At 36.7% G+C, this 23,632-nt stretch overlaps 1 pseudogene; it reads left to right on the top strand.

Moving 5' to 3' along the window:
• LOC100774177 overlaps window positions 1-16,508 on the top strand; it is a 68,184-nt pseudogene extending 51,676 nt beyond the window's left edge.
• The last annotated feature ends 7,124 nt before the right edge of the window (window positions 16,509-23,632 follow it).

The raw sequence follows: 23,632 nt of genomic DNA, 5'->3' as shown, positions 1-23,632 counted from the left end.
AAGCTGATGATTCTTAAACTGATTTCATTGTAGATTTATTTGATGAAGTTCTTCTGTAGAAAGTGGTTTTCCTTATGAATTAGAGTTCTTTGATTTCTCTGAAACCCAAGTCCTAGGAGAAGGGCTAAGTAAACACTACCATCATTCAACCCAGAGACTTCAGTGAAATAATTCTGCTCAGAAAGAGTGTTGGATGTTTGAGTCTCCTGGTTGACATGTTTTAAATAATCTAAAAAATTATAATGAAGCACAACCATTTAATTTCTCAAACATCAGAGCATGAAACTTTCATGACTCCTATCAATTCCTTGATTTAAAATTTCCATGGAGACAGGAAGAACCTTTTCCATTTCTCAGGAATGTAGAGGGTTTATTTTTTTTTTCTGATGGACAATTATGGATTCATGTAGAAAAGGAGATAATTGAGCCAGATAATGGCAATACAGGGTCTCCCTCCTGATAAGGAAGGAGGTGTACCTTGGAGAAACTAGAGTGATGATGTTTGAAGAAACCAGAATCAGAGTAAGAGACAACAACTACACTGTACTCAAATACAGAATGGTGGAATGGGACTATAAGCACAGAACTTTGGTGATAGAGACAAATTGAAGGCCATCTTCAATTCAGTAGGTTGTGGGCCAGCCTGGGCCATATGAAACACTGTCTCAAAAAAATCAAACCAAGTGTTGTACCCAATGATAATTATATTGCAGTAATGATGATAATTCAGGTGGTATTTATTTGAATAAGTCCACAACAGGAATTCTTTGATTCATTAAAATATATATGTCTAAAACAACATGATGCTTGGGAAATTTCTTTAATATAACTCAATGATGGCAAAATATGAATAATTGGGTTGAAACAAGAGTGTATTGATACTGGTGAGGTGAAGTGAGCAGCCCATGAAGATTTCTTTCTCATACTTCAGTGTTTACCTTTATGCATTTAAATTATTCATTAACAAATTTATAATTCATAATGTTTTTAATGATGGAAAACTATACAAAACATGTCATTTCTAGAGGGGACTATTTATCATCTCTCTGTCTTTTGACAGACTCCATTAGTTAAATATACAACATGCATTTTGGACTCCAAAGCATTGTGGTTGGGTTTCAGGGTTTTGCTCCTAGAAGATATAAAAAGTTTCTTTCGAGGTGTTGGATTTTCTATTGCTCTCTTTTAGATATAATTGACATAATATATATTTAAGTAATTTGATGGTAGACACAGAAGCAGTAATTCTATGTAACTAATCAGCAACACAAGAAAATATGAATTCATTGCCCCCTTCGGGAGTTATTGACCAGACACATCACAAATAACTAATATTCAAAAGCTGTGCTTGCATGGAGTAAAGAACCAATTTTATCAGTCTGCATTACTAGGAAGATAGTTATGAAATGGTGAATAAGTATATATCAAGGTCAACACTCAATGAGTTTAGACACAGATCCCAGGCCAAGCTCAAGTATAAGCTAGGAAGATTTAAAGAAAGGGTCCCAGCTCTCGGGAGGTAGAGGCAGACAGATCTCCATGAGTTAGAGACCATCCTGGTCTACAAGTTCTAGGACAGCCACAGAGAAAAAAAAAAGAATGATACACACACACAGCAACACCCAGCGCCTAAATCTGAAGAGTTAGGAAAAGGTTTTATGAAGCTTCATTTCACCTGGCATTCCTTGTTGTAAAACAAGGCTTTTAATGTGATATGTAATTCTTATTATTTGTCTTTCCTTTAAACAGCTCAATTTTATTATGTAAATATTATATGACATGCACTCTCCTAGGATTAGGAATTAAAAACAACTCCTTCCCCCAAAACCCCACAGAAAAACAAGAGCAAGAAACCACAAAAAATCCACTAGAGCTGTTCTTAGCCTCTACCATACATGAGCCTTCTATCCCTTCACTTTGAGATCTTACCATCTCCATTTTACTATTTCTTCAGTTTGGGGGAGAAAATGAAAATATGTCTATACCATCTGGGGTTTATTTGTCCAAATATGGGGGCCTACTCACCCCACCTCCCCTGTTCTTCCCAATATCCAAAAGTATTTTAAGGGAGGAAGCTAAGGATAAAATAAAAAAGCCTGTGGTGATTATCTCATTGTGTGCCCACTGCTTTCTTGCTGGAAGCCCATCCACACATTTATAATGACCACATGCTGCATGCTAACAGGGTGTCCAACATCTTTTCCTTCTGCTTGTCTTTCTTTCCTCAGCATCAGCACCAATGTCCCTTGGTTTTGGTTCCTGTTTGATAGAAATGATTGGCAGTTATGAGAAAAATAAATAAATAAATATATCCTCCCAAGAGTTAGATATTAAATCTCCTTGTATCTTAATGCATTCTGCTAGAATCATGGATGTGTGCATTCCATACAATGTACAAATGCTCAAGTCAGGACATCAACATGAAAAAGACTGGAGAGCTGTGTGTGTGAACAACTACATAATAGAGAAGGTACTGAACACTTCACATCTATAGTGTCCGTTATCTGGAAGCCTCTGTGTGGCTGAGCAGAAGGATCCTGGAGGCCAACTGTGTGAGACATACAAGAGCACAATGATTAGAGTCTCATAGACGCTCATACCCTCTTTCTTTCTTCCCCTTCTCTTTCTCACCCCTCTCTCTCCTTCCTTCTGTCCCCTACATGCACACACAAAGTCACAGATGAATACATGCTCATGTAGTCATTAAAGTCTGAATGTACTCTAATAATGTATGATCACCAGAAGAGATTTTTTTTCTTTCTGCCCTTTCTTCAGGACAATAATGAGAAACTTTTTTTTTTTTTTTTTTTTTTTTTGCAGTAAAAAGGGCCTACAGAGTAAGACTATAAAATAGTGGCACAGAAAATTGAAAGTCAATACATATTTATCATATTGTTATGCTTATGAGAAATTGAGTGTATCAACTTTTTTGGCAAACAGCAATGTAGAAGAAGGGGTCAGCAGTGTCAAAGTCATGCCAAAGTTAAGGCAGAAAGGCCTGAGTATTCCTCTTTTGCTCCTTTCAATATTATGATTTATCTTACATATGTATCTAGCTATATCTATACCTATATCTATTTCTATATCTATATAATAAAATGAGAAAGCAAAGATCTTATGAAGCCCAAACACCCTGTGAAAGCCACTTTATACTTTGAGGCATAACTTGAAAGTCAAATATATCATAATACGGTTACAAGAAACCTTCTGCACTCTTGGAGTAACTATGTATTTGCTAAATGTATCTGCTTTAGACATTTCTTTTTGTAATTATGACCAGAAACACTTGAGAGCTGTCAGCTCTGTATGAGTGACTTGGCAGGAGCGAGCTGATGTCCCAGGTTGTTACCTTCTCATGGATTTTTGACAAGCATTTGCAGACAGCATTCCTTCAAGGCAGTTTTCTACTATTGTTAGGAAACCCTCCAGTTCACTTCCTAAACACAAAGTCAACAGCACCATTTGGAAGACATTTGCATATGACTTAGTTGATGGTTTTGACAGGTACCAGAGCATGACCCAAGCAGGCTGTGAGGGCTTTACATGAGATTTCTTTTTATCCTTAAATGCATGGCTTCTGAAAAGGTTCAGAGCCAAGGAAACCTGGGAGCATCTGCTTTGCACCTGTCTTGAGACTGGGGAAGTACATATGACAAGATTGTCAACTTGTCACTTTTACAAGTACAAAAGAAATTTCAATTAGAATCAAGCTGAAAAATGTCACAATCCACACACAAACACACACAAAAATCAAACCTCCAAACCATATTTTCTAAAGGAAACACTTTTGTATTCTTGTCAAAATGTAATTATATCCACAGTCGCAGAGGCAAATCGATGGGGATATTTTCATAAGAGTAATTTACAGTAAACAAGTGCAATTAGAAACAGGAAGGACTTGGATTCTTTTGGGTATGTGGCCAATAGAACTTTAAGTGACATTGTGGGAGATTTCGACAAGAAAAGAGTTGATTGGCTCACTCACCATCACTAGTCAGTATCATGGTGACACAAAACAAATTAAGTCTCAGTTCCAGGCACCCAAGCAAGCAAACAAATATGGAAAGTAAATGAGTAATGCTTACTGTCTCTTATGTTGTCTTTGTTCTATTATTACCATCACCCACGACAGTCGTAAACTATGTCATGAAGAACATAGATTTATTATACATGCACTAGAACCATCTGCTACACTTTTAAAGTCCCAGGTTATTGAGACTTGCCCCACAATTCCTCATTTCCGAGGCATATACCATGGTGGAAAAAAAATACTTTTGAACCAGTCAGTCAGGCATGGTGGTACACACTTGCAATCTCAGTATTTAGGAGGCTGACAAAAAATAAAGAGGAGTTCAAGGCTAGCCTGGGCTATGTGAGACCTTGTTTCAGGGGAAAAAAAACAAACAAATAACAAAACTCATGTTCCCAGATATTGCTGAGAGTAATGTGTATTTTAACCAGATTTTAAGAGTTGGGACACCTATTAACAACAAACGAAAGTTTTTATTATGATATGATTATAAATGATGGGCTAAAAAACAAACAGACTTATCCTATGAAGCATTAGAAAAACTTTTATTACAACATACACTTTGTGAAAACTCCAAATTTTGTGCCAGATGGAGTTACACACACAGGAAATGAGGGCATTTGTCAGGAGTACTGAAATAGGAAAGAAAGTGAGTTCCGCTCCTTTGGAAGAAAAGATGGTGCATGCAATAATCACAACAAAAAAAGTAGCCAGGAACTGGAAAGACAGCAAAGGAAGGTAAATGGGAGAGTCTGGAAAGGGGAAAGAGAAAGGCTAAATGATGTGATTATATTATAGAATCAAAAATAAAAGAAATAGTAAAAGACTATCATTTGGAACACTGGAGGGCGCTAGTGAGAAAGTACTGGATGATTGAGTCACCTGTGTTTGCTAATGGATTGAAGTTAGACTCTTTACCCTACCATAAAGAATAGGAGGTTCAGGCTGTGTTTAGCTCAGCCTTTTTATTTCATGTCCTATCCTAGGTTCCTAGGTTCTTGGAGAAGACATGCTTGGGCTGTGAAATTATAATGAGGGATAAGGGAGGTTTAAATATAAAAGGATAAAGAACCACAATGGTTATCTAAAGTAGGTGCTGAGTGACTGGAGGGCCATTCCTTAAGTCTCCTAGAAGAATAAAACCTCTAATGTTTACTCATACTGCAGAGAACATTTAGACCATCTTGATGACTATTCAAAATAAAAATGTAATGTTTACTGTGTCTAAAAATTATACATACACACACATTGTCTGTATTGAGTGTGGTATTTTTTGTCGACTTGTAAAAGAGGTGTTATTGTTCAGAACTAATGGTAGCAGTAGTATTTCTTTTCTGGATAGCAAATTCTAAAGAGAATTATCCTTTATGATAAGGCTTGTGTATAAGGCTGAAAAGATCTGAGTAAATGCAACTTAACGCAATTGCCAAATCAAACTGTATATTGCTCTGAGTAGGAATTGCTTAAAGGGATAAATGGCACGGTACATTCTTAAAGCTTAGCAGTGGGAAATCCATAAGGTAGACACGTTTATAAAATCTGGTCCTTATTTTTGGAGTGCTAACACATCAATTAACTTTGATGTGAGTATGTTGCATATGCATATGGCGGCAGATATGCTTAGCATCTTTAGATGTGTGCATGTATTTTTAGCTACGTATGTGCTGTCAAAGTAGCTAGAGGTACCACATTTATATGCACAAATGCAACCTGCTTCTCACTCTCCCGCATTTTGTCTCTCTTCCTACCATCTCATCTAAGAAACAGACAAGCTGGTTGGATTCCCATCATTGATAGGATGTGTTCTTAAAATCAGTTGTACACTGTGTAAATGGTCTTCAATGTTGTTGATAAAAGTACTTTTAATTTTGTATTTTTTCCCTCCTGATTTAAAATCATTGTAAATACTTTATTCTCTAAGAGTTACAATAAAACCCCATTGTTACCACACTCCAATGTCCCCCACTTAGAGAAACGTGTGTCTAATAAATTTAGGAACTGTTTATCATTATAATTTATATTTTAACATTATATAATATATGAATATTTATTTGCACATGTTAGCTATTGATTTCCTAACTTCTAAGTAAAATGAGGAATTATTACCTTTTTTCAACTCCCCCCAAAGAGAAGTCAGCATTAGGTATTTTCACAGGCAACATATTGCAATATGGGATAAATTTCCAGTATATATTTTCACAGCTAAAATGTCTGTCATACTGTCACTTTCATCCCTATATTTCTTCCCACCCTCCAACCCAGTTCAATCATCTCCTGCTTAGAGATGGACCTATTTATCCTTCCCCTAATAAAAGACCAAAAAGAATTGTAAAAGTTCTTGTCAGGTAGTGCAACAACTCATGAGCTTTGTCAAGTTAGGTTTTCTTGTGAACAACAGTTTCTCCACCTTCCTTCCTCTTGTTTTAGTCTAAGGTGCTAACTCCCTAAGGTGGTCCACAGAGTTATCATGAAGCCTCCCATGGTATGATCCTTAGGGCCAGGATGCTCCTCAAACTAAATTGGATGTCTCCCTGCCTAGATGGGAAATTAAATTTTTAGAATTATACACACAAGAAAACACTAGGTATATTTCCTCAGGCATGAACAGTGGCTTAGGGCTTTTTATTACTTGGGTGTTTAGCTTTGGGGTTCTGTCAACCTGTGGACCTCAGCACCACTTTATACCTCAAACTCTGCCCTATAATAAGGTCCTAGAAATACATTTCTTGAATTCACCCTGTCTAGGGACCTGAGCCAGATTCCATTAATGATACATCCATGCATGGGAAAAGGAGGAAGAAACTTCACTTACCTGTCTCTCTGGTAGATAAAGCTAGTGGGCTTCAGCAAATGGGAGACTCTTAGTGAGTCACTCCTGTTTCCCTACTAGCAGCCTCCTTCTTTGATGGGGATGGCAATGATTATAGAAGAGTTGTTTTGTTTATGAAGATACTAACTTTGGAAGAAATAAATGTTAAGAACCAAACTTTGTGGTGGACTTTCCTTTGGTTTTACAAATTCTTATTTCTCTATCACTGCATAAGCAGGTGGCTGATCACACAGTGCATACACAGCAAAGACAAAACTCTTTGTGCAATTTCTTAGGGAGCTTTCTTCCTATCTGAAAGAGTGCTTCCTGTTGTGCGACGATATTATACAAACTTATACAGAAAGAAAGCAATTTTTAAAGTTTCTGAACCCCATTTAGTTATGCTGCCCCAGATAGAAAAGTTTTATCTGTGCTTTTATTTATTGTGGAAAAGAATTTTTAAGGAGATAAGAGTAGAGGGACTTTTCATGCAAGATAAAAAAAAAGTTCTGATATTTGAAAAAACATAGTTAATATCACAACAGAAGCCTGATAACTGAGTGTGTTAAAGAGCTTATAGAAACCAAAGAGGAGAGACTGTATGGCGGGGGTTTGGGGGGGAGGGGAAGCAAGAGGAAAAGCTGACGATATTAAGTGATAAGAAGGGAGATGGCAGGATTGGTAGGGTGCCTTGGTATAAGAGTGCAACTTCAGGCTAAAGAAACAAAGAGTTTTAAAGATGTATGAGTGAATGGGCTTGGTAATCTCAGCTGTGTGATGCAGGCTGCCCAGATGTTAGGGTACCCTGGACTTTACAATTCAGGCCATTGGTGTGAATGCACCTTGCTCACCTGTGCCTTCTGTTGTCATACAAGCTTCACCCCCTGTCAGCTTTATCTGCTATCTTCTTCTGTTCTTCTTTTCTTAAAACCCAGTATGAGGAAAAACTCACAAAAATATTTACTTCAAAATATCTGTAATGAACACATATCTATGAGGTAACACTAGCTTTGAAGCAACAAACGAAAAATGTTCTATTCAGTAACATTTTCACTCCTCATTCTACCTCCCAGGGCCACTGACCAAGAGGAGCTTTCCTGGGAGCAAACCACTGTACCATTCTGCTTCTCCTATAACATTATTTCATAGGTTGTGTTGGTCCTGTTTTATGAATATACAAAAGAGTCACAGTGGAAAGCCATTCATACTGATGGGAGCCAGATAAGAGAAATTATCATCTCCTACTACTAAGCAATTGCATTTCTATCTCTTTTGGTACAAGTTTTCACATATCCTTTTAACCACTCAGCAACTACCAAATATATAATCAGAATCAAACTTGACAAAATATTTGCAGTGCAGGCAATCACTGATGCCCATATACAATATCCATCTGAGGCATTATATGACTTTATTGAATTAATTCTCATATTGTGTTCTTATCAACTAAGTCTTCAATTCCAGAAACCCTGACTTCATAATTTTTTCAGCTGTCACCTGTAGCTGAAGGATGCTAGACATGGATGTCAACTTCAAATAGGATCTCAAGGGATGCTGCTTCTATTAATATTTTTCAGTGTGTATTTTAAACACAACTGTCCCAAATTCCTGGCCTAAATTTGAGTGTGTCAGTTTGTCCTGGGTTATTTCTTTGTTGGGCTATTTTTCTAATTCATTATTATATTAATTGTGTGTGGGGTTCCATAATTGGATATGTAAATTTTTATGTAATCATGGGGTATATTTCCTGATTACCATTTACTCCTTCCTTGCATGGAGAGACCATAGGAATGATCACTTCAGAGAAATTCGACTTTAGATTATGTTTCAGTTGTTGTGTCTCTTAACAGTTATTTCCACCTGGGGTGCTTCTTTAGAAGTTTTTTCTTTTTTAAATTTTTGCAATAGTTTTATTAGTGTAGGTATTTTGCCTGGATGTATGTATTTGCATCATTCTCATGCCTGGAGCAAGTGGACGCCAGATGAAGGCATCAGATTCCCTGGGATTGGATTTATACACTCTCCCAAGCTGGGAATTGGATCTGTGTCTTCTAGAAGAACAGCTACTGCGCTTAACCTCTGAACTATCTCTCCAGTCTCAAGAAGCATATTTAGCCTTAAGGCTTAGATTAAATGGCACTCAATACCATCAATATTCTTTTAACTCTTAGAGACACAACAGGAAATTTTCTATTGGATGTCTGTGTTTACAAAACCCTTATTACTTCTCTGTATAAGATATAAGAATGATTTACAGAGAGGGTCAATTATCTTTTTGTAGAAAGAATAAGTCAGAGGGTTCCACCTAGACCTGTGAGCTCTCTTCCTTTGTTCCCTGACTTGTTGCTAAGTGGCAGGCTCTTGATATAACATACAAACACAAAAAGGCCTGCTGTGCTCTTGGCCTCCTCAAAGCTATACTTTTTTTTCTTTTAGAAGAATTAATGGAAGAAATGGAGAAGAAGAGAATGGAAACAAATTTCTCCCTATGTTATATATTCAGTGTTTGGCATAATTTTTCTCAGAGAAAGGGATAAAGGTTCTAAGTGTGCTTCTATCAAAACAAATAACTCGTCTTCAGATTTACTTCTCCATCCCTCTGCTCCTAAACTCAGAGATCACCTCTTGTGTTCATTCATGGGTTCCAATGACTTTTTATTTCCTTATAACTTCTTGTCAATGTTATTGTCAAATATATTCCTCTCAAGAGCAGATGCAGTGAATTTAATCAATACCTTTGTGATGCTATTACAAGAAGCAATTGTTGTTGTCTATTGTCTGTTTCTGGAACTGGTGTGGGATGCCTGGCTGTCAGGTATGGGATGTCTGGTGCTTGATGCCTGGTATGATATATTGGTGTGGGATGCCTGGTGTAGGTTGCTTATCTCATCTCTTTTCAGTATGTCAGACTGAGATAGAAGCAGTAAGCATCACATGTTGAACTCAGTTGAGGGTTATATAAAATTAATGTGAAAATTTTATTCAGTAAACATTGTAATAGATTAAATTATGTCCTCTCCATATTTTTATATGGACAATGACTTGTCCACAATTATATCAGGTGGGAGCGTATTTAGAAATAGTGTCATCAAAGACAATTAGGATGAATCATGCTGTAGTAGGGTAGCATTCTAATACAGTACCACAGTAAGACTTCTGACAGGAAGAGACAAAGAGACAGAAACAGAGAGACAAAGACAGAAACACACACACACACACACAGAGAGAGAGAGAGAGAGAGAGAGAGAGAGAGAGAGAGAGAGATAAAAACACACTGAAAGAATGATATATGAGGATGATGCTTCACAAGACAAGTCAATGACTACAAGAAGCCACAGAGAGGATCAATGGACAGATTCTTCCCCATAATCCGCAGGGAACTCCAACTCTTAGACACTAACCTGGCTGTCAGTCTCCAAAACTTCAGGACAGAGTAACACTAAGTCTACTGTTTGTGTCATCCAAATTGTGACACTGTGTTATAATAGCCATAGCAAGCTGAAGCAATGATCTGTTGTGGTATGCGGATAAGACTTCCCATTTGTGGACTCTCAGTCCTAAACAGTGGATTACACTCTTCCAATCCTAATTTCAGAAGATTCCCATGACTTCTAAGGTTGAAACATTTTATACAAGGCTCTCCATCTTTCTTTAAACTGTTTCTCTCCCAACACTTTTTTAGGTGGTTAAATAAACGATAATCTGACCACTGCCTTCCTTCATGGCTTCTTTGAGTCTGCCAAGTTGATACCCTAGACCAGTAGTTCTCAACCTTCCTAATGCTGAAACCCTTTAAGACAGTTCTTCATATTGTGGTGACCCCCAATCATGAAACTATTTCGTTACTACTGTATAACTCATTTTGCTGCTGTTATGAACCATAATGTAAATATCTGAGATGCAAGTTATCTCATAAGCCATCCCTGAAGGAGCCACAGGTTAAGAACTGCTGCCCTAGAGCTTTCATGAATATTGATGCTCTACATGAGAAATACTTTTCTATCCCCTCTTCACCTGCTAGATACCTACACAGTCTTCAGTCTTCACCTTGACTTTGACTATTGAGTAGAATCTCACTTTTTCTCCCAAACACTTGCTGAACACTGAAACAGACATCTGAATCATCATCCATAGATCAGCTATTGGTATAGTCAACAGAACTACTGACATAGTAATGTCTATCATTCTTTGAAGCTTTAGGCACCAGTGTCAGAGACCCAAGATAGCAGGGATTCCATATCAAATGCTGTCATCAAACTCATGGTGAAAATTCCGATTTCTCCCTGAGAAGCACTGAGAAGCTGGGAAAATTACCAACCTCAAATATCTCAAGTTTATTCACTTGAAATAAATTGTGTCTCACAGTATTGTTAAGAGATTGAGGAGAGATAATTCACATGCATCACTGATTCTAGAGCGCTGGGCCATGTTTGTTCTTGTTGCTGTTTTAATATACTCACTGACAGAGCCAGGGTAAGGATTTGAATAAAACAATTTTGAATAAGGTTTGTAAGGATCATTAACATGCTTTAGTGGGAATAATTATACAATTGTTGACACCACAATTAGTTGAGGGTAATAGGCACATGACTTGTTTCTCAAGAATAGAATTCTGAGGACTGTGTTTAGCACTACATAACAGTGGCCTTATATAAAAAGTCTGTGCTGATTTGTAGAGAAGAAGGTCAATCCAGAAATAAGTTTGCCATCACACTATGCTATCCTGATGGGTGTGCAAATGTGTCCACGTGTATGTTTGTGTGAGGGTGTGCCAATCTGACTCTAAGTGGAGACAGATGGTGTATTGAAATTGGGAAGTTCAGAGTAAATTTAATAAAGGATAATTTACAATGGTGTGAACAAGATCTGGGACAACTAATGTGGCATCATACAGAATTAGAAGCTGCTGTGACTTTATTTGAAGGGGAAAGGAAAGGAAATGGGATAAGCATCTGTTGTCTGGAGCTACACAGAAAAGACATTCTGACAAGAGCTGTGGCTTGGCTAGAGGGATCAAGAATAATTACTCTGAATTGAATCTCTCCCATCTTGGGATCTCAGTTCCCTCTTCCTTTCCAAACCTGGGAAGATGCTGAAGGAGAAGGGGGTCTACGCAGCCTGAACTTGACTGTGGTTTGGCCTTGTCTAGGGAAAATTTATTCATGTGTTTTCTGGATCTCTTCACATCTATTCCTGTCTCATCCCCCTTCACCTAGTTCTGGAAAGTGAGAGCTGGTACCTATCTGCCTTCTGTCCATCTGACCTTTCCTGAAGACATCCCTTGGGGACAGTGCAACACTGCTAAACCATTGCTCATCTTACTGCTATCACTAAATAAGGACTGAGCTAGCATCTAAAGTTTATTTCATTGTCTTTTAATACCTGGGTACTGTTGTGTTTGACAATTATTGATTAAATTTATGCATTAAAAGCACCTAAAAATTCAACAGCCATTGATATAATCCTTCTTAGCAAAAATGGAATAAGTATGAGTTAGTAAAATTTTCTGCCTTGAAATACACTGTTGAAAATTTCAAAATTTGCCAAACATTGCAAAGAAATAATTATTAATTATAAGATAATATTTGTCTTTAAATACAATTATGCAAAAGATTTACTATATAAAATAATAAATATATTGTATTGATCATTGTGTAAAATATATTTACTTAAAATACATTATATATTTTGTGTATGAAATAATATAATATACTATTATAGATCTATGGTGATATATTTTAAATAAGAACTTACATAGAGTATCTGAAGATACAACTCAACAAAACTAAAATCCCAGTAAAACATGGAACAATTTTTTTTTATTTAGAGAATACTTTATTAGTTTTTGTAATCAAACCCACATAGATAAGACCTTACATATTTAATACAGTGTGTTACCCCTGTACAAATGGAAAAAAATTAAGTTCAACATTTCTAGACCAATATGGCTGTTAATTTCGGTAGAATGCCAACTCAACACAGTAAACTGGGATACTTTTTTCCAAAGTTGACAGCACAGCTAAAGTTATGGAACAAATTTTTAAAAGCTGGTATTTCTTTAAAGATAAATAGATAAACACAGGAAATGATATTTAAGTTTGTTATTGAGCATGGAAATTCTAACTGAATTATGATGAGACAATCTGCATATCCACTAGCCTGGAAAAACTTGCAGTGGTTAAGTATTGATAAGGACATAGGACAACTGGAATTCTTACCCACTCCAGGAGCAAAAGCCAAATGTCATAACAACTTTGGGAAAGCACTTTGGTATTTACTATTATTTCAATGTACATTTGCCATGTGACCCAGTAACTTCAGTCTCAGATATGATGTCATACAGCAGCAAAAGGCATGTAACACACTTTTAAGTAGCAGTCTGTTTCTTATAAATATTTACTATTTATTTATGTTAGTCCTCAAACATACCCAATTCATGACCAACTGCAGTTAAATGAATAATAAGCAGATACTGAAAAGTAGGTGATGTTTTATCCAAATTAGAGAACAATTCTCAAAATAATACAGAATGTACTACTGAATCCCACAAGTGGCATAAATAAACAAATTTTTAGAAAAAGAAAAAAGACATACTCTAAAGGCACCTGCTGTATAAGTACATCCACACAAAACTCTAAAATATACAGATTGAAGTTATACGGACACAAAGATAGATCATGGCTGTCCAGGTGTATTGTTAGGAAGAAAATTCCTAGGAAGGGGCAGAGAGAAACTGTTTGGAGTTATGGGAATATCTTTTCTGGATAATTGAATATTTGCATATTTGAATTAATTTCATTTTACTCTTTAGGGATCATGCATCAATAAAACTGATTTTAAACATACACTAACCTCATTAATGAGGTAAGAAAGTTTCCCATAGTTTCAGGAACTTCCAAAAGTTCCTTACGTGAAACTCCTACAATACAGTTAGGGCTCTAAGAATGGCAGCACTACACAGGATTATAGAGTCCATAAGGCATTTAAGATGCTCCAATTATTTTATATAATTTTAGATACAAAACACACACACACACACAATATATATATATATATATATATATATATATATTAATATTTACTTCCAGACTGGGATTTTTTAAATATGCATCATCACAATTTTAAGAAGAAAGCAATTGAATAGGCTACATCATTAAACATTTAGCTATCAATGTGAATTTATGAAATTTCAAGCCAAAAAGTCAACCATAAAAGAAATTAAGAGAAGACATAAGGAAAGATGTATAAATAACAAGTGAGAAATAATGAATAATGGAATGGATAAAAGACTTTTGGGGCCAAGGTCAAGTTGAGTACCCAGGACACATCTCCAAGATCAAGCTCATTGGAAACCCTATGTTTGCCCTAACATCATAAGCCACACAGCTGGCCCAGAGCCTCATGGAACACTTGTGGGTTTTTTTTTGTTTTTTTGTTTTCTACCCTGGAAAAGTTCTCTGACAGTTTCCATTCTTCACCTTCCAATAATGAACTATGCTTAGCATTTAAATTTCTTTTCAATGCTTTTTCCACATTAGACTTCTCCCTTCTTTTTAACGTCAATGAATACAATATACAACATAACATATATTTGATGGGGGAAATACTTCTGTGTATGTTTATCTTATCGATTGTTAAATAAAGTACTTGCTTGGCCAATGAGACAGCATGTTAGGCTGGACTAGGAGTCAAAGAGGATTCTGGGAAATGTAGTAGAGAAGTGCTGATCCAGGCAGGAAGTGACATAGCAAGGAGACTCATATTTAAGCGAAAGAGAAACAGAAAAGGCCTCTTTTTTCCCGTCCGCTCCTCCTCCAGCAGCACAATGTGATCCACCAGCAAGGAGAGATGCCAATAGGGCGTCCAATAAGTCTTATAAAATATATAGATTTATGATAATTAAGACTGAGCTAACAGATGAGGAATCCTAGTCATTGACCAAGCAGCTTTGAACCTAATACAAGTTTCTGTGTATTCATTTGGGCCTAACTCAGGGGGGGGGGGGCGGCTGGTGTAAAGTGCACATGTGGCAGTGGGGCTCCGCGGCTTTTGGCAGAAAGATTTATCGTAACATATATTAATAACAAAATTCATGATTTTCTCTCTCCCCTTCTCCTTCTGTCTCTCTCAGTGTCTCTGTCTCTGCCTCTCTGTCTTTCTCTATGTGTGTGTTTGTGTGCATGCTCACCCTAGGATACTCAACAGGTCACAGTACAACTAGTATGAGGTTGATTTCTCCTTGTTTCTTGTGGATTCTGGGAATCAAACTCAGTTGCCATGGTTAGTCTGAAGTTTCCTACTTGCTGAGCCATCGCAATACTCCTATTCTCCCATCTTTGAGACAATATTGACTATGTACCTAGGCCAACTTAAAATTGTACTGACTCAGTCAGTCTTGTGATTAGAGGCATACAATACCACATTCATTCTTCATTTTGAACATCGTGTGTGTGTGTGTGTGTGTGTGTGTGTGTGTGTGTGTGTGTGTGTGTGTGTGTTTAGGTCAAAAGCCATTCATCTTGTTTAACCATGCTCTCTATCACTAGGACATAGGACTCACATATTTCACATATTCTTTTCTTTTTTTAATTTGAAGAAATATTTATTTAAGATCTGCCAGGAATAACTAGCGGTACACACATTTACATTCAACAGAAATCATAGATGCCCACTTCAAAGGCTTTAAAAACCTAAGAAGTTTTTTCAAGCCTCTTTTGGGAAGGTAACAATGTTTATGAAGAGTGTGAAGAATATTTCTCCAGGCTTAAAGTGTCCACAACACCGATCATTTTGTTGTTGTTGTTATTATTTTTTTAATTTTTTTATTAGTTTAAGTTAAGGAACAAGCTTGTTTCACATGTAAGTTCCTTCTCCCTCTCCCTCCTCTCACCCCCATCCCTCCTCCCCCATCCCCAATCTACCCCCCACCCCATCCACTCTCCCAGGCAGGGCCCAACCGGGGCTCTGCAAAGTCCACCAAATCTTCCTGTGCTGGCCTGGGCCCTTCCCCATGTGTCCAGGGCCAGAGTGTAACCCTTCACGTGGGATGGGGGTCTCAAAGTCCCTTCTTACATCAGGGAAAAATACTAATCCACTACCAGAGGCTCCCCGGAGTGCAGAGGCCTCCTTATTGACATCCATGTTCAGGGATTGTACTGGCTTCCGAGACAGCATCTGGGGTTTATATGCTCTCCTTTGTTCAAGCCAACTGTTTTTGTGGGTTTCTCCAACCTGGTACAGACCCCTTCGATCTTCATGGTTAGGAGACGCAGGCATGCTGCGTTCTAAGGCTTTGAGCAGGTGCTAAGCCAAGCCAACACTGGGGGAGTCCAAAGCACCCTGCTGCTGAATAATGAGGGATCCTTGCTGGCCTACTCCGGTTATGGGGACACAGATGCCCTGGTCACTGCGGCCATCGCCAGTAACATCTGGGCCGCCTACGACCAGAACGGGAACCAAGCGTTTAATGAAGACATCTCAAATTTATCCTCATGGACTGAATGGAGGGCCATGTAGCCATTACTCGGGTGGCCAGCCTTCTGCTATGTATGTATGACAAGGAGACTGTAGACTTCGGAATGCTGAAAGCCAAATCCCTAGGCCTTGGTACAGTACCTGGAGGAGCCCCTCACCCAAGTAGCAGCATCATAATAGAGTGATGGAAGCTGGAGTCAGAAGATGGTTGGTGGATGGGAGACACCTAGAGACACCTTACTAGACTGGTTACAGGAAGGTGGGACTCTGGTTTTGGCTTTTTTCCAAATAAATTACAACTCTTGCAAAAAAAAAAAGAATGCTATTTCACATATTCTTATACACTGTCTGGCCCAAAAATCGCAGGAATGCCCCTGACTTTCTGCTGCTTCTCCAATACTGGGATTACAAACATACCACCACTGTCAGCATTTTTTTTAAATGTGGGTCTGGAGGGTTGAACATGGGTTTTCATTCTTTTGCAACAACAATCTGAGAGATAGAGCCATATGTCCCTCCTCCCCCATTTCATACATTATTTGCTATTACTTCTTTGCATTGTCTTATTCATCTGACTCACAGGCAGTGAAGACATAACTGAAAATCAGCTTTGTGCCACAGAATCAATATCATATGTTGATTAAAGAGATTTGCATCAACATATAAACCAATGGCAGCTCTCACTGGCTCCTGATCATGGAACACAGAATTCACTCTTCCCATACTCAAAGTTTATTGAAAGCTATTTAAATACCTAAATATCCAAACCAAGTTAGCTTAATACTTTTCCAAGCATAACGTCATAGTTGGCAGCAAAAAATGCATAATGGTCAATGCTACCTGCCAAAGCAAAATAGAAAGTTTGAATAATTCAACCAAGTAAGTCTTTTCTTTATAATGACCAGAAAACAAAGCCTACTTTCAAATTTTATATTGCTGTAGTCACATTAGATATTCTGATACAGATATTGCACCTTGATATAATTTCTGTATGATTCTGACTGTATGGTCCTTCAAAAGTCAGAGATGGTTGAATGAGAAATTATCTCCTTCTTTAGAAAAAAATTGTTGAAAACATTCATAGTTTAAGCTAGAAAGAGGCACACACCACACTCTACTTATTTCAATACTATAGACACTTTAAGCCTATTGTATAACTCCACTTTATTCCATATAGTACAAAATCTGAGTAATGTATAAGGAATAAAAATAATATTTCTCACAAGAGAAAGTATTTAATTACTAACCTTTCATAGGAGTACAGGAAACGTACTCAGCTATATTAAGTCTGGAACTTTAAAATTTTTTTTTCAGTTCTCAGGAGGATGCTCCTAAGGTAACACTTGGCATGGCTGACTCAAGTTTCTTCACTCTGTATTGATGCCTTTATATAACTCGGGGGTCAAATAGAGGAGTCACAGGTGCTGTGATTTCAGTCACCATTACAGAAGTCTCAACCTTAAGTATGGGTTTCAGCCTTGTACATTTTCTAATTATTCTTTGGAAAAGTAGAAAGTATGGGAAAAGTGGAAATAGATAGTGAACCACACCTATCTCACAAAGCCAGCAACATAACAAAGCAGCACCCCAAGACTGTCACAGAATTGTTTCCATTTCTTTTGCCTGTGCAGTGACTAACCCAATAAGGATTTACAACATAATAAATTTATGTTTTTTTAAAAACTTTATCCTTTAATATTCATGGTACACCACAGTTGCCACTAGCATCTACTTCTCTTTAAATGTTTTTGAATAACTGTAATTCTTGGGGCAGAATATACAGCATAGGTTGGCTGAGAACATCAGCAATCCACCTGTCTCAGCCTTCCAAATGCTAAGATTACAAGCATGTGTTAGAAACCCTTAGCTAGTAATCTGAAACATTCCTCCCAGCTGACTTTTCAACAGAATTAAAGCATCAGGTTTGCTATGGTGTGGAAGCTGTCGTATTTATTTATTTATTGTTCTACATGGATCCTCCATGCTCCTTGTGAGCTGAACTATATCTCACACTAGCAAATTTTCTACCAGTCCTGAAAGATTATTAAAAAAAAATAAAGTCAAACCTCTCCCTTGTTCTAGGGATGTGTAAGAGTCCTCAGACTTCCTACTTTTTAATTTGTATCCCCCTAATCTCCTTTAGTTGTCTTACTTTGCTAGCTAAAACTTAGAGTAGCATATTGAATAGATGTGGAGAGACTGTGCAACCTTATCTTGTCCTTGATTTTAGTGGACTTGTTTCTCTCCATTTAATTTGGTGCTGGCTATTGGTTTGCTGTATATCTTCTTTATTATGTTTAGTTATGTCCCTTGTATCCTTGATCTCTGCAAGACCTTTATCATGAAGGAGTATTGGATTTTGTTAAAGGCTTTTTCAGCATCAAATAAGATGATAATGTGTTTGTTTTTCTTTGAGTTTGCTTATGTGTTGGATTACATTGACATATTTTCATATGCTGAATTATCCTACACTTGATCGTGTTGGATGATCTTTTTTATGTGGTTCTTGGATTTGGTTTGTGATTATTTTGTTAAGTATTTTTACATTAATGTTCATGAGGAAAACTGGTCTGTAATTCTCTTTCTTCGTTGAATCTTTGTGTGGTTTGGTTATCCAGGTTACCATGGCCTCTTAAAATGAATTTGGCAATGTTCCTCCTGTTTCTACTTGGTGGAGTAATTTGAGGAATATTGGTATTAGCTCTTCTTTGAAAGTCTGGTAGAATTCTTCATTAAAACAATCTGGTCCTGGATTTTGTTGTTGTTGTTTGGGAGACTTTTAATGACTGCTACTATTTCTTTTTAGAGGGGGATATAGGTCTATTTAAATGGTTTATCTAATGCTGATTTAACTTTTTAAAGTGGTATCTATCATCTAGAATTAACTAAAATCCAAAAATGGAGGGCACACCAGTGAGGGATTTTTGCTTAATTGAAGGAGGATTTAGTAAATTCCAGATGTACTCTAGTTGACAGCCAAGATGGACATGAGTGATCAGATAGCTCTATGGTAAGATAGAGGTACCGTTGTATATATGTCTAAGAGTGGTGTATATGGACTATATGGTAAATTTATTTCTAGTATATTGAGCAACCTCCATTGATTCCATATAGATTTGCATAATGGCTACACCAGTTTGTACTCCCACCAAAAGTGAAAGAATGTCCATATTTCTTCACATCTACTCCAGCATTTATCATCATTTATTTTAAACATTCTGATTGGGTAAAATAAAATCTCAAGGAAGATTTAATTCTTATTTTTCTGATCATTGGGGATATTGAACATTTTTTAAAAAAACCTGCTTCTCAGATATTTGTACTTTTTTCTTTTGAGAAATGCTTAGTTCCTTGCCCCATTTTCTAATTGGGCAGTTTGATTCCTTGGTGTTAGTTACTAAACCTCTGTCAAATGTTAGCTCGATGGGGGAATATCCTTCTGCATGCTGTGAATATATGCTTCTCTTATTGGTTGATGAATAAATGCTGATTGGCCACTAGCCAGGCAGGATGTATAGGCAGAACCACCAGATGAGAAGAATTCTGGGAAGAGAAAAGGCAGGGAAGCAGTCACCAGGGCAGATTCCATGTAGCCACTGGAATCTGGGAAGGAAGGATGCCTGGACATTTTCCAGTAAGCCAAGACCACATGGAGATAGATAAATTAATAGAAATGGGCTAGTAATTAAGACAGAGCTACACAATAAGAAGCCTGAGCCATCTACCAAACAGTTGATAATTAATATAAGCCACTGTGTGTTTATTTGGGACTAAACAGCTGCAGCACCAGGTGGGACAGAAACTCCCTCTTCATAAGCTGAAAGTGAATTTTCCTATTCTGCTGTCTCTTCGTTTTAATGGTGGTGTCCTTTGTAGTACAGAAGGATGTTTTTAGGTTCATGAGGTCCCATTTGTAATTGTTGATCTTAATGCCAATGCATCAGGGCTCAGCAGAAAATCCTTTTCTGTGCACTTGAGTTTACATCCACCACTTCCTTCTCCATTAGATTAAGGGTATCAGATTTTATGTTGAGGACCTTAATATGTAGTTGGAGTTTTGTATCAGATTTTATGTTGAGGACCTTAATAAGTGATTGGAGTTTTGTTCAGGCTGAGAGATAACACTCTAGTTTTATTCATCTACATGTAGCTATCTAGTTTGAGGAGCACTATTTTTGTAGATGGTGTATTTTCTCTGATGTGCATTGTTGGACTGTTTGTCAAAAATCAGGTGACTTTAGGAGTGTGGGCTTAAATATGAGAACTCAAGCCATTCCACTGAATAATGTGTCTGCTCCTAGACCAGAACCATTACTCTAGGTTCCATTAAGAATTTATAAAAAATTCCTTCTACCTAACAAAACATTTAACAATGAATATTATTTATGTAGTACTAACTTCAGGTCCTTTTCTGTGTTTACCAGAACAATTGTAGTGTGTCATCCTCTCTGTCTCTGTACCTCTTTCTCTGTTTCTCTCTGTGTGTGTCTCTGTTTGTCTCTCTCTGTATCTCTCTTTCTGTCTTGTTATTTTGTTTTGTTTTATCTTCTGAGAAAGGTTCTTGCTATATAACTCGGTTTGGCCTTGAACTTGAAATCTTTTGACTCCTCCTGAGTGGTGAGATTTCAATTATGTACCACAGCACCTTCACTGACATGTTTCCAATTGCATTTATTTGACTTCAAAACTTAAATAACACATATATGTTATTTGTATTATTTTACATCTCTGAAAGCCATCTATTTACTATTTTCTACATATTAAGAATAACAATCTTTGAATATTGAAAATGAACTACATGACATAGTTTCATTTTCATAAGATACATGGAAATATGAAATTTTGGAGTATTTTGTATTAAAATATTACAATGGCATTTTCTTGACATTTATTTTTTCTTTATTTCTCTTTCTTTCTCTTCTTTCTCTCTTGCTCTCTCTTTCTGTCTGTCTTTTTTTCTTTAAGACAGTATATCATACTGTAGCCAGGGCTTCCCTGAAACTAGTTTTGCAGCTCAGGATGCCTTCACATTCAAGATAGTATATGCACCTTAGCCTTTTCAGTGCTAGATCCTAGACATCCCCCTGCAAGCCTGACTATTGCCTGTAAGTTTTTAGTTAGTTTTAGGGCAATAATGATTTCCAACATAGATGGCTGCCTATTTAAAAGAAGCTGTGATATGTAAACTGTAACATATATGATGTGTAGACCTTTTCAAGCATATTCATGCCTCTGGAACGCCAATGGGCTCCCTTGCTTGTTAACAAAAGCTTTCATGCTTGTTAGCAGCTCCCAGTCTCCTGCATCCTAATATTATGCACTGTTGTTGATCTGAATTGCTTCAAAAGTTTGATGAGAAATGTTTTTATATTCTAAATGGTAGCATGCATATTAAAAAAGAAAAGTCAACACAAATGATGAGTATCTGAAGGAGTCTAGGTTTTTTTTTTCCTTTAAAAACAGATGGCACACTCTTCTCTTGAGTTTCTGCTTCATCTGCTATTGCCTCAGAGGCCACTAAAACAAAATATACTGTTAGCTATCCTTTGTCATGCCAACCCCATAATTGTTGAATCTTCTGTTATAAAAACAATTTGAATGGTATAAATCAACACTGCCTACACAGCACCAACATATTACTTTATTTATTATACCATAATGGTTTGGTATAAACTGCTCACATACAATGCAGATAAATGAATATGTCTTCTAATATTCCATCACTCTTTATATCATATAACTTAGAGTGCCAAAAACTCAGAATTGAAATAAGCTCATGTGTCCATTGTGTTCTGCGTTCCAATATCTTAAAAATATGTATTAATCTTGAAGTCTGCCCATTTCTTACTATTCCAGGTATTAGGAAATATTTGTTATCTAGGGCTCACAAATGTTTTATAACCCAATTAAAAATATTAAAGAGTTCTACCTTCCTGTCCTTGATGATATTGGATGGAGACTTAAGATATTCAGAATTGAGTCAGCTGCATAGAAGAGTTAGAAATTATTCACAAATTTACATTTTGTCAGTGACAATAACATAGAGGCATCATCTATTAATGTCTTAAATCTAACTATCTTACCTTACCTTTGATTTTGCAGGACACAATATTCTTTTCAATGTCTCTTGCACTTTAAGCTAGTTACAAATTATTTCATGTGCTTGCAAAAAACTAATTGATTGTATACTGACCAACATTTAAATCTACTTGATTGTGGTATCAAAGACATCACTACATGGGACAAAAGTAAATATCATGTCATTTTTCTTGTTTTTAAACAGGGAAATTAATTGATTATATTATGAACATTAAAAATGATTTCTAAGGGTACACATTGAGAAGAAAACACATTGCCATGCATATATCCTTTCAGCTAGTAGTATATGCTTCTCCTATCATGGGTGTCATGTCATATATCAGGTTAATTTTCATTCAAATTATTATTTTTAGTTTACAAAAGAAAATGTCATAGCTATCTTTTCAAAAAGACGTTTTGACCAATTTACTTAATCATGTATATCTTTTCCAAATGAAGAGTGGTCTAAATGACACCTCAAGCCAAAGCAATTTTATAGCATATTTGATGCAATTTCTTTCATATGAGAAAAATACATTTCATGAAAAATGATTATTAGTTTTACCCTGCATATTTATTCATTTATTCCAAGGCCTGTGTGATGTGAGGCTTCTCCTTGGAATTCAGTCTGCATATGCATTGCAGGAAGACCATATGGAGATTAATTTGTGATTTTTTGCCAAGTTCCTTCAAAATCTAAATTTCACAGTAGTCAGAGCCAGAAAGGAGTTCTGCATCTAAAATCTAAATGTGAAATAATATCATTCCTTTAATCATTTAAAAAATATTTACTGCTGGTTTTTTCCCCTAGAGATGAATACAAGACACAATCTATCCTATCAAATAGCTCATGGCCAGATGGTGGAGTCGTGAGGTTCACAGGCTGGCTGGTAAGAAACTATCCACTGAAGGAGGAGCATTGAGAGTGTAGGATTTCTGTGGGAATAAGGAAAAGGTGATAGAATACCGGATCACATAAAGACAATGAGAAATACATGGAAATACAAAAGAATGGAATGTTTTCAGAAAGCTGTAAAATATGAGACTGAAGGTAACTCACGATGAGGATAACAGTAAGAAATGAAGCTAGCAAACAATGATTTTCAACTTCTGTCAAACATTAGAGTCAGAAAAAAATCTGGAAGAAGCTCTCATATCCAGAGAAGATACATACTGTGATTTGTTAAGAATGTGTAAGTGTATGTCTACACACGGACTCAAAAATCCTACCCAGCCACTCA

Source organism: Cricetulus griseus (genome assembly GCF_003668045.3).
Source record: "Cricetulus griseus strain 17A/GY chromosome 1 unlocalized genomic scaffold, alternate assembly CriGri-PICRH-1.0 chr1_0, whole genome shotgun sequence".
In the NCBI taxonomy this organism is placed as follows: Eukaryota; Metazoa; Chordata; class Mammalia; order Rodentia; family Cricetidae; genus Cricetulus; species Cricetulus griseus.
The sequence above is the reverse complement of the archived record's forward strand: the minus strand, read 5'-3'. Positions and strand labels throughout refer to the sequence as shown.